A 16027-nucleotide genomic window follows, 5' to 3' on the forward strand; every position below is an offset into this window, starting at 1 on the left:
AGTTCTATCTCATACAACAGGTTCTATCTCATACACCAGGTTCTATCTCATACAACAGGTTCTTAGTCATACAACAGGTTCTATCTCATACAACAAGTTCTTACTCATACAACAGGTTCTATCTCATACAACAGGTTCTTACTCATACAACAGGTTATATCTCATACAACAGGTTCTATCTCATACAACAAGTTCTTACTCATACAACAGGTTCTATCTCATACAACAAGTTCTTACTCATACAACAGGTTCTATCTCATACACCAGGTTCTTACTCATACAACAGGTTCTTACTCATACAACAGGTTCTTACTCATACAACAGGTTCTATCTCATACACCAGGTTCTATCTCATACAACAGGTTCTATCCCATACAAGTTCTTACTCATACAACAGGTTCTTACTCATACAACAGGTTCTATCTCATACAACAGGTTCTTACTCATACAACAGGTTCTTTCTCATACAACAGGTTCTTACTCATACAACAGGTTCTTACTCATACAACAGGTTCTTACTCATACAACAGGTTCTTACTCATACAACAGGTTCTTACTCATACAACAGGTTCTATCTCATACAACAGGTTCTATCTCATACAACAAGTTCTTACTCATACAACAGGTTCTATCTCATACAACAAGTTCTTACTCATACAACAGGTTCTATCTCATACAACAGGTTCTTACTCATACAACAGGTTCTTACTCATACAACAGGTTCTTACTCATACAACAGGTTCTTACTCATACAACAGGTTCTATCTCATACAACAGGTTCTTACTCATACAACAGGTTCTTACTCATACAACAGGTTCTATCTCATACAACAGGTTCTATCTCATACAACAAGTTCTTACTCATACAACAGGTTCTATCTCATACAACAGGTTCTTACTCATACAACAGGTTCTTACTCATACAACAGGTTCTTTCTCATACAACAGGTTCTTACTCATACAACAGGTTCTTACTCATACAACAGGTTCTTACTCATACAACAGGTTCTTACTCATACAACAGGTTATATCTCATACAACAGGTTCTTACTCATACAACATATTCTATCTCATACAACAAGTTCTTACTCATACAACAGGTTCTTACTCATACAACAGGTTCTTACTCATACAACAGGTTCTATCTCATACAACAAGTTCTTACTCATACAACAGGTTCTATCTCATACAACAGGTTATTTCTCATACAACAGGTTCTATCTCATACAACAGGTTCTTACTCATAAAACAGGTTCTATCTCATACAACAGGTTCTATCTCATTCAACAGGTTCTTACTCATACAACAGGTTCTTACTCATACAACAGGTTCTTACTCATAAAACAGGTTCTATCTCATACAACAAGTTCTTACTCATACAACAGGTTCTATCTCATACAACAGGTTCTTACTCATACAACAGGTTCTATCTCATACAACAGGTTCTTACTCATACAACAGGTTCTTACTCATACAACAGGTTCTTACTCATACAACAGGTTCTTACTCATACAACAGGTTCTTACTCATACAACAGGTTCTATCTCATACAACAGGTTCTTACTCATACAACAGGTTCTTTCTCATACAACAGGTTCTATCTCATACAACAGGTTCTTACTCATACAACAGGTTCTATCTCATACAACAGGTTCTTTCTCATACAACAGGTTCTATCTCATACAACAGGTTCTTACTCATACAACAGGTTCTATCTCATACAACAAGTTCTTACTCATACAACAGGTTCTATCTCATACAACAGGTTCTTACTCATACAACAGGTTATAGCTCATACAACAGGTTCTATCTCATACAACAAGTTCTTACTCATACAACAGGTTCTATCTCATACAACAGGTTCTTACTCATACAACAGGTTCTTACTCATACAACAGGTTCTTACTCATACAACAGGTTCTATCTCATACACCAGGTTCTATCTCATACAACAGGTTCTATCCCATACAAGTTCTTACTCATACAACAGGTTCTTACTCATACAACAGGTTCTATCTCATACAACAGGTTCTTACTCATACAACAGGTTCTTTCTCATACAACAGGTTCTTACTCATACAACAGGTTCTTACTCATACAACAGGTTCTTACTCATACAACAGGTTCTTACTCATACAACAGGTTCTTACTCATACAACAGGTTCTATCTCATACAACAGGTTCTATCTCATACAACAAGTTCTTACTCATACAACAGGTTCTATCTCATACAACAAGTTCTTACTCATACAACAGGTTCTATCTCATACAACAGGTTCTTACTCATACAACAGGTTCTTACTCATACAACAGGTTCTTACTCATACAACAGGTTCTTACCCATACAACAGGTTCTATCTCATACAACAGGTTCTTACTCATACAACAGGTTCTTACTCATACAACAGGTTCTATCTCATACAACAAGTTCTTACTCATACAACAGGTTCTATCTCATACAACAGGTTCTATCTCATACACCAGGTTCTATCTCATACAACAGGTTCTTACTCATACAACAGGTTCTATCTCATACAACAAGTTCTTACTCATACAACAGGTTCTATCTCATACAACAGGTTCTTACTCATACAACAGGTTATATCTCATACAACAGGTTCTATCTCATACAACAAGTTCTTACTCATACAACAGGTTCTATCTCATACAACAAGTTCTTACTCATACAACAGGTTCTATCTCATACACCAGGTTCTATCTCATACAACAGGTTCTATCTCATACACCAGGTTCTATCTCATACAACAGGTTCTTACTCATACAACAGGTTCTATCTCATACAACAAGTTCTTACTCATACAACAGGTTCTATCTCATACAACAGGTTCTTACTCATACAACAGGTTATAGCTCATACAACAGGTTCTATCTCATACAACAAGTTCTTACTCATACAACAGGTTCTATCTCATACAACAGGTTCTTACTCATACAACAGGTTCTTACTCATACAACAGGTTCTTACTCATACAACAGGTTCTATCTCATACACCAGGTTCTATCTCATACAACAGGTTCTATCCCATACAAGTTCTTACTCATACAACAGGTTCTTACTCATACAACAGGTTCTATCTCATACAACAGGTTCTTACTCATACAACAGGTTCTTTCTCATACAACAGGTTCTTACTCATACAACAGGTTCTTACTCATACAACAGGTTCTTACTCATACAACAGGTTCTTACTCATACAACAGGTTCTTACTCATACAACAGGTTCTTACTCATAAAACAGGTTCTATCTCATACAACAAGTTCTTACTCATACAACAGGTTCTATCTCATACAACAGGTTCTTACTCATACAACAGGTTCTATCTCATACAACAGGTTCTTACTCATACAACAGGTTCTTACTCATACAACAGGTTCTATCTCATACAACAGGTTCTTACTCATACAACAGGTTCTATCTCATACAACAGGTTCTTACTCATACAACAGGTTCTTACTCATAAAACAGGTTCTATCTCATACAACAAGTTCTTACTCATACAACAGGTTCTATCTCATACAACAGGTTCTATCTCATACACCAGGTTCTATCTCATACAACAGGTTCTTACTCATACAACAGGTTCTATCTCATACAACAAGTTCTTACTCATACAACAGGTTCTATCTCATACAACAGGTTCTTACTCATACAACAGGTTATATCTCATACAACAGGTTCTATCTCATACAACAAGTTCTTACTCATACAACAGGTTCTATCTCATACAACAAGTTCTTACTCATACAACAGGTTCTATCTCATACACCAGGTTCTATCTCATACAACAGGTTCTATCTCATACACCAGGTTCTATCTCATACAACAGGTTCTATCCCATACAAGTTCTTACTCATACAACAGGTTCTTACTCATACAACAGGTTCTATCTCATACAACAGGTTCTTACTCATACAACAGGTTCTTTCTCATACAACAGGTTCTATCTCATACAACAGGTTCTTACTCATACAACAGGTTCTATCTCATACAACAGGTTCTATCTCATACAACAGGTTCTATCTCATACAACAGGTTCTATCTCATACAACATGTTCTATCTCATACAACAGGTTCTTTCTCATACAACAGGTTCTATCTCATACAACAGGTTCTATCTCATACAACAGGTTCTATCCCATACAAGTTCTTACTCATACAACAGGTTCTTACTCATACAACAGGTTCTATCTCATACAACAGGTTCTTACTCATACAACAGGTTATATCTCATACAACAGGTTCTATCTCATACAACAAGTTCTTACTCATACAACAGGTTCTATCTCATACAACAAGTTCTTACTCATACAACAGGTTCTATCTCATACACCAGGTTCTTACTCATACAACAGGTTCTTACTCATACAACAGGTTCTTACTCATACAACAGGTTCTATCTCATACACCAGGTTCTATCTCATACAACAGGTTCTATCCCATACAAGTTCTTACTCATACAACAGGTTCTTACTCATACAACAGGTTCTATCTCATACAACAGGTTCTTACTCATACAATAGGTTATATCTCATACAACAGGTTCTTACTCATACAACATGTTATTTCTCATACAAAAGGTTCTTACTCATATAACAGGTTCTTACTCATATAACAGGTTCTTACTCATACAACAGGTTCTATCTCATACAACAAGTTCTATCTCATACAACAGGTTCTTACTCATATAACAGGTTCTTACTCATACAACAGGTTCTATCTCATACAACAAGTTCTATCTCATACAACAGGTTCTTACTCATACAACAGGTTCTTACTCATACAACAGGTTCTTACTCATACAACAGGTTCTTACTCATACAACAGGTTCTATCTCATACAACAGGTTCTTACTCATACAACAGGTTCTTACTCATACAACAGGTTCTATCTCATACAACAGGTTCTATCTCATACAACAAGTTCTTACTCATACAACAGGTTCTATCTCATACAACAGGTTCTTACTCATACAACAGGTTCTTACTCATACAACAGGTTCTATCTCATACAACAGGTTCTTACTCATACAACAGGTTCTATCTCATTCAACAGGTTCTTACTCATACAACAGGTTCTTACTCATAAAACAGGTTCTATCTCATACAACAGGTTCTTACTCATACAACAGGTTCTATCTCATACAACAAGTTCTATCTCATTCAACAGGTTCTTACTCATACAACAGGTTCTTACTCATACAACAGGTTCTATCTCATACAACAAGTTCTTACTCATACAACAGGTTCTATCTCATACAACAGGTTCTTACTCATACAACAGGTTCTATCTCATACAACAGGTTCTTACTCATACAACAGGTTCTTACTCATACAACAGGTTCTTACTCATACAACAGGTTCTTACTCATACAACAGGTTCTTACTCATACAACAGGTTCTTACTCATACAACAGGTTCTATCTCATACAACAAGTTCTTACTCATACAACAGGTTCTATCTCATACAACAAGTTCTTACTCATACAACAGGTTCTATCTCATACAACAGGTTCTTACTCATACAACAGGTTCTTACTCATACAACAGGTTCTTACTCATACAACAGGTTCTTACTCATACAACAGGTTCTTACTCATACAACAGGTTCTATCTCATACAACAGGTTCTTACTCATACAACAGGTTCTTACTCATACAACAGGTTCTATCTCATACAACAAGTTCTTACTCATACAACAGGTTCTATCTCATACAACAGGTTCTATCTCATACAACAGGTTCTTTCTCATACAACAGGTTCTTACTCATACAACAGGTTCTATCTCATACAACAAGTTCTTACTCATACAACAGGTTCTATCTCATACAACAGGTTCTTACTCATACAACAGGTTATAGCTCATACAACAGGTTCTATCTCATACAACAAGTTCTTACTCATACAACAGGTTCTATCTCATACAACAGGTTCTTACTCATACAACAGGTTCTTACTCATACAACAGGTTCTTACTCATACAACAGGTTCTATCTCATACACCAGGTTCTATCTCATACAACAGGTTCTATCCCATACAAGTTCTTACTCATACAACAGGTTCTTACTCATACAACAGGTTCTATCTCATACAACAGGTTCTTACTCATACAACAGGTTCTTTCTCATACAACAGGTTCTTACTCATACAACAGGTTCTTACTCATACAACAGGTTCTTACTCATACAACAGGTTCTTACTCATACAACAGGTTCTTACTCATACAACAGGTTCTATCTCATACAACAGGTTCTATCTCATACAACAAGTTCTTACTCATACAACAGGTTCTATCTCATACAACAAGTTCTTACTCATACAACAGGTTCTATCTCATACAACAGGTTCTTACTCATACAACAGGTTCTTACTCATACAACAGGTTCTTACTCATACAACAGGTTCTTACCCATACAACAGGTTCTATCTCATACAACAGGTTCTTACTCATACAACAGGTTCTTACTCATACAACAGGTTCTATCTCATACAACAAGTTCTTACTCATACAACAGGTTCTATCTCATACAACAGGTTCTATCTCATACACCAGGTTCTATCTCATACAACAGGTTCTTACTCATACAACAGGTTCTATCTCATACAACAAGTTCTTACTCATACAACAGGTTCTATCTCATACAACAGGTTCTTACTCATACAACAGGTTATATCTCATACAACAGGTTCTATCTCATACAACAAGTTCTTACTCATACAACAGGTTCTATCTCATACAACAAGTTCTTACTCATACAACAGGTTCTATCTCATACACCAGGTTCTATCTCATACAACAGGTTCTATCTCATACACCAGGTTCTATCTCATACAACAGGTTCTTACTCATACAACAGGTTCTATCTCATACAACAAGTTCTTACTCATACAACAGGTTCTATCTCATACAACAGGTTCTTACTCATACAACAGGTTCTTAGCTCATACAACAGGTTCTATCTCATACAACAAGTTCTTACTCATACAACAGGTTCTATCTCATACAACAGGTTCTTACTCATACAACAGGTTCTTACTCATACAACAGGTTCTTACTCATACAACAGGTTCTATCTCATACACCAGGTTCTATCTCATACAACAGGTTCTATCCCATACAAGTTCTTACTCATACAACAGGTTCTTACTCATACAACAGGTTCTATCTCATACAACAGGTTCTTACTCATACAACAGGTTCTTTCTCATACAACAGGTTCTTACTCATACAACAGGTTCTTACTCATACAACAGGTTCTTACTCATACAACAGGTTCTTACTCATACAACAGGTTCTTACTCATACAACAGGTTCTATCTCATACAACAGGTTCTATCTCATACAACAGGTTCTTACTCATACAACAGGTTCTATCTCATACAACAAGTTCTTACTCATACAACAGGTTCTATCTCATACAACAGGTTCTTACTCATACAACAGGTTCTTACTCATACAACAGGTTCTTACTCATACAACAGGTTCTTACCCAGGTACAACAGGTTCTATCTCATACAACAGGTTCTTACTCATACAACAGGTTCTTACTCATACAACAGGTTCTATCTCATACAACAAGTTCTTACTCATACAACAGGTTCTATCTCATACAACAGGTTCTATCTCATACACCAGGTTCTATCTCATACAACAGGTTCTTACTCATACAACAGGTTCTATCTCATACAACAAGTTCTTACTCATACAACAGGTTCTATCTCATACAACAGGTTCTTACTCATACAACAGGTTATATCTCATACAACAGGTTCTATCTCATACAACAAGTTCTTACTCATACAACAGGTTCTATCTCATACAACAAGTTCTTACTCATACAACAGGTTCTATCTCATACACCAGGTTCTATCTCATACAACAGGTTCTATCTCATACACCAGGTTCTATCTCATACAACAGGTTCTATCCCATACAAGTTCTTACTCATACAACAGGTTCTTACTCATACAACAGGTTCTATCTCATACAACAGGTTCTTACTCATACAACAGGTTCTTTCTCATACAACAGGTTCTATCTCATACAACAGGTTCTTACTCATACAACAGGTTCTATCTCATACAACAGGTTCTATCTCATACAACAGGTTCTATCTCATACAACAGGTTCTATCTCATACAACAAGTTCTTTCTCATACAACAGGTTCTTTCTCATACAACAGGTTCTATCTCATACAACAGGTTCTAACTCATACAACAGGTTCTATCTCATACAACAGGTTCTATCTCATACAACAGGTTCTTACTCATACAACAGGTTCTATCTCATACAACAGGTTCTTACTCATACAACAGGTTCTATCTCATACAACAGGTTCTATCTCATACAACAGGTTCTATCTCATACAACAGGTTCTTACTCATACAACAGGTTCTATCTCATACAACAGGTTCTATCTCATACAACAGGTTCTATCTCATAGTATTGTGATCCTAGCGAGGCAACACAAACATTCTAAATTCTAAATGTTCTTTATGAGTAGTATTGTGACCCTGGGGTGGCAACACAAACATTGTAAATGTTCTTTATGAGTAGTATTGTGACCCTGGGGTGGCAACACAAACATTCATTCAGTTGTCCTGAGTCTGCACGAAACTGCCAGGACCTCAGATCAATGGAAACACTAGATTTTAAAAATCTTGTATCTCTTGACACATTACATTAAAATAGTCATGGCCTTTAAACCTTCAAGCTGCATACTGGACTCTATTCCAACTAAACTAGTGAAAAGAGCTACTTCCTGTGTTTGGCCCTCCTACATATACCAAACTCACTAAAAGTGACAGTAATAAAGCAGATCTTCAAAAAAACAGAAGACACCTGTACCATGTCAGATATAGAGTTGAAATGTATTACATTTTGAGTTTGCATCCCAGTATTACAGTTTATATACAGGACCAGTCAACAGTTTGGACACACCTACTCATTCAAATCAAAATCAAATCAAATGTATTTATATAGCCCTTCGTACATCAGCTGATATCTCAAAGTGCTGTACAGAAACCCAGCCTAAAACCCCAAACAGCAAGCAATGCAGGTGTAGAAGCACGGTGGCTAGGAAAAACTCCCTGGAAAGGCCAAAATGTAGGAAGAAACCTAGAGAGGAACCAGGCTATGTGGGGTGGCCAGTCCTCTTCTGGCTGTGCCGGGTGGAGATTATAACAGAACATGGCCAAGATGTTCAAATGTTCATAAATGACCAGCATGGTCCAATAATAATAAGGCAGAACAGTTTAAACTGGAGCAGCAGCACGGCCAGGTGGACTGGGGACAGCAAGGAGTCATCATGTCAGGTAGTCCTGAGGCATGGTCCTAGGGCTCAGGTCCTCCTCCGAGAGAAAGAAAGAGAGAATTAGAGAGAGCACACTTAAATTCACACAGGACACCGAATAGGACAGGAGAAGTACTCCAGATATAACAAACTGACCCTAGCCTCCCGACACATAAACTACTGCAGCATAAATACTGGAGGCTGAGACAGGAGGGGTCAGGAGACACTGTGGCCCCATCCGAGGACACCGCCGGACAGGGCCAAACAGGAAGGATATAACCCCACCCACTTTGCCTAAGCACAGCCAAGGACGACACCCAGACAGGACGACCACATCAGTGACTCAACCCACTCAGGTGACTCAGCCCCTGTAATAGGATTAGAGGCAGAGAATCCCAGTGGACAGAGGGGAACCGGCCAGGCAGAGACGGCAAGGGCGGTTCGTTACTCCAGTGCCTTTCCGTTCACCTTCCCACTCCTGGGCCAGACTACACTCAATCATATGACCCACTGAAGAGATGAGTCTTCAGTTAAGACTTAAAGGTTGAGACCGAGTCTGCGTCTCTCACATGGGTAGGCAGACCATTCCATAAAAATGGAGCTCTATAGGAGAAAGCCCTGCCTCCAGCTGTTTGCTTAGAAAGTCTAGGGACAAATAGGAGCCCTGCGTCTTGTGACCGTAGCGTACGTGTAGGTATGTACGGCAGGACCAAATCGGAAAGATAGATAGGAGCCCATGTAATGCTTTGTAGATTAGCAGTAAAACCTGAAATCAGCCCTTGCCTTAACAGGAAGCCAGTGTAGGGAGGCTAGCACTGGAGTAATATGTTCAAATTCTTTGGTTCTCGTCAGGATTTCAGCAGCCGTATTTAGCACTAACTGAAGTCTATTTAGTGCTAACCTAGAAGTAACAAAAGCATGGATTAATTTTTCTGCATCATGTTTGGACAGAAAGTTTCTGATTTTTGCAATGTTATGTAGATGGAAAAAAGCTGTCCTTGAAACAGTCTTGATATGTTCGTCAAAAGAGAAATCAGGGTCCAGAGTAACACCGAGGTCCTTCAGTTTTATTTGAGACGACTGTACAACCATCAAGATTAATTGTCAGATTCAACAGAAGATCTCTTTGCTTCTTCGGACCTAGAAAAAGCATCTCTGTTTTGTCCGAGTTTAAAAGTAGAAAGTTTGCAGCCATCCACTTCCTTATGTCTGAAACACATGCTTCTAGCGAGGGCAATTTTGGGGCTTCACCATGTTTCATTGAAATGTACAGCTGTGTGTCGTCCGCATTGCAGTGAAAGTTAACATTATGTTTTCGAATAACATCCCCAAGAGGTAAAATATATAGTGAAAACAAACGGAACCTTGACGAACACCAACATTTACAGTTGATTTGTCAGAGGACAAACCATTCACAGAGACAAACTGATATCTTTCCGACAGATAAGATCTAAACCAGGCCAGAACATGTCCGTGTAGACCAATTTGGGTTTCCAATCTCTCCAAAAGAATGTGGTGATCGATGGTATCAAAAGAAGCACTAAGGTCTCGGAGCACCGAGGACAGATGCAGAGCCTCGGTCTGACGCCATTAAAAGGTCATTTACCACCTTCACAAGTGCCGTCTCAGTGCTATGATGGGGTCTAAAACCAGACTAAAACCATAATAACCATCACATCTTAGTTAACTTGGAGTCACATGATGATATGTTGTGTGGTCCTCCCACTATGACTTGGGAACCTATGTAGTTTATTAGGCTACAGATTAAATAAGTTATGAACTTCACAGGGTGGTGAAAGTGCACGTGATGAGCTTGATGCTCCTTTCCAATACATTTTGAGGGTCTTCTTCTGGTGACATGATGATGATTGATGCTTGGCTGCCATTTGACAAATAAAATAATATCTCTCTCATCCATAATAATCTCATCATGTAGGTAGCCTACCAACACTGTATCTGTGAGCTGCTGACTACAGTACACGGGACAAGAGCACGTTTTCTAACGCAGCAGTTTTATAAAACCATCAGTAGAGTTGAAAATGTGATGGAAACCAATTTAACTTGTATTTTTCATTTGGTACATTCGGGAATTTAACAGCAAGCATTATTTTTTTGTGCACTACGTACCAATAATAATAATAATAATAATCTCATCATGTAATCATGTAGGTAGCTTACCTGCACTGTATCTGTGAGCTGTTGGCTACAGAGTACGTTTTCTATATAATGAGAAGAGTTGAAAATGCGATAGAACACCTGCTGCTTTTTCAAACCGTCCCACTGGGCACAGACGTCAGTTAAACATCTAGTTTCTATTTACATTTCTTTGATTCATCAACTAAAGTGAATTAAACATGAAATCAACACAAAATGTCACCTGTCACTGGATTTAGGTTGCAAGTTGGGTGAAACACAAAAACATAAAAATACCTGATAAAAATACCTGATTTTTACAAATCCAATCAGTTTTCTACATTGATCCATCACATGGATTTGTTTAGTTGAAATTACATGGAAACTACATTTATTCAACCAGTGGGAGGCTTGTAAATGTAAATGCCCCCAGGAAAGTGGAACGAGAAACTCCTCATTGAGACAATGATAAACAGCAATCTGTGGGAGAGTTGTGGTGGATATTATAAAATAAGGATCTGCTGGAGTCCAAGTCAAACCAAGATTCTTTATTTCTGAGCTCAGAGAGAATAACAGAGTTACACAGCGCAGTGGAGACGGGTGATGAGCACATATCTTTATAGTTTCCTGTTCCTGGGAGGGACTTTATTCATACAAGGACACAGGTGCAAATTGGTTTGCAACACAGGATGATAGTCCCAAGAACAGGAGCTTATAATAGGACAGTTTCACAAGGTTAGTCACATACTCAGTTATGTGGACACACAAACAACTAACATTTTCCATTACAGAGTCTGAACATTTTCATTTCATTAAATCATCAGTGGGCTACAATGCAAATGTCAACAATGGAACAAATGCATCACATCCAAATATCACTTGATTATCTGTAGTGCTGGAGGAATGACACACCCAGATAAACACACACAGTCAGAGTTTAAAAAATAATATACTACTCTATATTCAAACTTACATACTCAATTCATGTTTTCTAATAAAAACACACAAATATATGTTTGAGTATACCCTGTACCATTTAATTTCATCTGGTAAAGACAGGTAAACACATTGTCAGTCAACAATATAAGACAACGGGAGCACTGTGTATGTTCTCTGATGAATTTTAAGTCAACGTGATGTGAAAAACCTACACGCTAAGAGAAGTAATTATTCTCCCATGTGGATTCTCACATGACGTTTAAGTGACCATGATGAGTAATATGTCTTCCCACAGTCTGAGCATTTGTAAGGGTTCTCCTCTGTGTGCAGTCTCATGTGTTCTTTCAGCTTTCCTGAATGGTTAAAACGCTTTCCGCAGTGGGAGCAGTGGTAAGGCTTCTCCCCTGTGTGCATTCGCTCGTGGGCATTCAGGTTTCCTGACTCTCCAAAACTCTTTCCACACTGGGAGCAATGGAAAGGCTTCTCCCCTGTGTGTATTCGTTCGTGAGATTTCATGTTTCCTAACTGGTTAAAACTCTTTCCACACTGTGTGCAATGGTGTGGCTTCTCCCCTGTGTGTATTCTCTCATGTCTTCTCATGCTAACGAACTGGTTAAAACTCTTTCCACAGTGGGAGCAGAGGTGTTGTCTTGCTGGTTTGGACGTTTCTGGTTTCTCCAAGTTTGGTTTTCCTGCTGCAATAAACAGTGTTAATTTTAAAGAGAGACCTGAATGAAATCTCTACATGATAAAAACTGCCTTGCTATGAGGTTTAATCCAAATCAGATCCCTCAGTGTCCTGAGGTCAGCTTTCAAACAGTTCATCATTCAAAACAATCAAATGATGTCGTAGAGCTTCCTGGTTACTGAGATGTTGACATGACCTATTATATTATCTCTCGGAACACAAACAACTAGAATGTTCTAGAATGTTCTAGATCACTCAAGACAGACATCGCTGGATTCCTATCAAGCAGGTGGTTGCAAATATATAACCTTCATAGCTGTATGATACAGGATGTGACCTACACACTTCCTTAAACCCGAAAATAAGTAAAGTCCAACACTTGGAGACGGGCACATAGCACATCAAAAAATGTGAAGGGTGTAGTCACTTTTGTGATATACTGTGTATATATATATAGCACCCGCCACAAGTTTAGACACACCTACTCATTCAAGGGTTTGTATTTTTTACAATTTTCTACGTTGTAGAATAATAGTGAAGACATCAAAACTATCAAATAACACAAATGGAATCATGTGGTAACCGAGAAAAGTGATAAACAAATCAAAAATATTTTAAATTTGAGATTCTATAAAAGTAGCCACCCTTTGCCTTGATGACAGCTTTGCACACTCTTGGCATTCTCTCAACCAGCTTCATTGATTATGTAATGGTGGAGACGCAGGGCAGCGTTCATATATGGTCGATTCAGTGGGAAAGTCAGCCTGAACATGTGTAACGGAGGTGAGAACGTGCCGTAAACTCACTCCACAGCTTGAAACGTCACAGATGGAGCTGTCCAACTGGTACCTTTTAAACTCACTCCACAGCTTGAAACGTCACAGATGGAGCTGTCCAACTGGTACCTTTTAAACTCACTCCACAGCTTGAAACGTCACAGATGGAGCTGTCCAACTGGTACCTTTTGTATCGCTGCATCGGTTCATTGTCAAGGAGAGTGGTCACATGTGATGAGAAGCAGAGGATCACTAGTTTGAGCCCAGTATGGGGACAGTGACAATGCAGGCTAAACTGGCACACTAACGTCAGTTACACATGAACAAATAAATGCATTTTGTCCATTACAGAGACCGAGGCCAAGTCTCACAAAAAAATGCTTTTCATTCAATCATATTTCATGGCTTTAGAAAAGGTTTACGGAGCTTGTTTTAAAAATATATGTATTTGGCATTTTTAACAAGTTCTGTAGATCAGATGTTAAGGAAGCAATACAGACCACATTGAACTGTTTTGAATTGTTCTTGCCTGTTCAACAGTCTTGTAAAGATACGGAGGTAGACTGGGACAGGCAATGTAACATCCATCATGTTTTATGGAAAAGTTTTTGTAAAATAAGCACCTTACAATGGATCATCTTGAAACTTTTCTTTCATCAAGGTTTCATATGGTCTATTGGTTTCTCTCTTTTCATTGGCAGAATCCTTTTTCAGTGTTATGATATTCATAACATCCATATCCACCAGTCTATCTTCCTGTCAACTAACAGAACTCTGCTGGTTGTCCTGGTAACAGATACCAGTCCATCTTCATGTCAACTAACAGAACTCTGCTGGTTGTCCTGGTAACAGATACCAGTGGGCAGATCTATTGTATTTGTTCAAACTAAACTACAGCACTCACTTTGTTGAGTCAAATCTGATCCTTTCTTCTCTTCTTCTCCTCTCACAGTTCCACTCAGCCCGTTGTTTTCCTGCAGTCCACCAGCAGCACAGACAACCTCTTCATACCCAGCAGTAAGTTGTTACCGGGAGCACGACTCTGGGAGGGAGGAAGGGCTAGCGTTGTCCTGGTAACCATAAAGAGGGTACACAGACGCACATCATTATGGATGCTGATGTCACTGTTGTCATAAAGTGCTTTACAGAAACCCAGCCCAGACCCCGAGAGAGCAAGCTGTATGCTAGACCAGACCAAGCTGTATGCTAGACCAGACCAAGCTGTACCATCTGGTGTTCTGATCTGGAGAGACTCTTCTGTTGTTGAGGCTCCCCATAATAGTCATGTCTCTCTCCTGTGTGAATGAGAACAGCAACAGAGTCTTACAAAAGGCATGAATATGTCTAACATCATGATTTTATAAAATATTGTTTGTGATACAAATGTAAAAGGGTTGTTCCATGAAATGGGTTCCTGTTGCATCCCTTTGATATTTAAGTAGACATTATGCACCAATATTGCATTTTAAAAGCCTGTTATATTAGATGAGGTGCACTTTAATGTAGACCACGTGGAGAATTCAATATATCTCATTTAAAAGTCCCAAAAATATATGTACCAATGGCGGATTGCACCTTTAACAATTCCTACAGTACTGAACAACATATTCAAGTGTAGAACGCCCCTTTCAAACCCCACGGTGGTTCAACAAATGCCTACTTTGTGCCCGTTATTAATTATTGTTTTTAAGACAGCACTCACTGGTCTTAATCTGATATTCAGTCTCCTCCTTTTTCACTCCCAAAACGTCTTCCTTCTTCTCTTTTATTGAGATAGCATCCTCTTCCTCTTTTACTCTAAAATGTTCTTCCGATGTTATGGCATCCTCCTTTTTGACAACCTCTTTCACTGTAATATCATCCTCTTCCTCCTTTTTCATTCTGAAAGATTCTTCCTCTCCTTTCATCACAGCTTCTTTCTCCGTCGAGGTTAGTGACCTCATGATCCGGACGATTAGCTTAGGGCAGTATCAATTTAACACATTTGCAAATTTAACAAGCTAATTACGTTTAAAATTATTATTATTATTAGTAGTAAAAACGTAAACACATTTTTGTTCTAAACAAAAAGAGTAATATACACAAGATTGGTCTAAAAAGCTTCAATGTTTCGGTTTTATGTTAACTAGCAAGCTACCGCGTGGTTAAATCAGCATGTTGTTACTGGTGAATAAGCT

General features: G+C 38.4%; 1 long non-coding RNA gene across 2 annotated transcripts; it reads right to left on the reverse strand.

Annotated features, from left to right (window-relative positions):
• Positions 1-11980: 11980 nt before the first annotated feature.
• LOC127925940 (uncharacterized) lies at positions 11981-16027 on the reverse strand. 2 transcript variants are annotated; one of them, XR_008122953.1, is made up of 4 exons: positions 15553-16027; positions 15078-15145; positions 14755-14920; positions 11981-13078 (listed from the first exon to the last, which is right to left on the reverse strand). It is a non-coding gene; the product is annotated as an uncharacterized LOC127925940 (long non-coding RNA). The 2 variants fall into 2 exon arrangements; XR_008122952.1 differs by having other exon boundaries at positions 11981-13081.

Source organism: Oncorhynchus keta, unplaced genomic scaffold (assembly GCF_023373465.1).
Source record: "Oncorhynchus keta strain PuntledgeMale-10-30-2019 unplaced genomic scaffold, Oket_V2 Un_contig_6513_pilon_pilon, whole genome shotgun sequence".
NCBI lineage: Eukaryota > Metazoa > Chordata > Actinopteri > Salmoniformes > Salmonidae > Oncorhynchus > Oncorhynchus keta.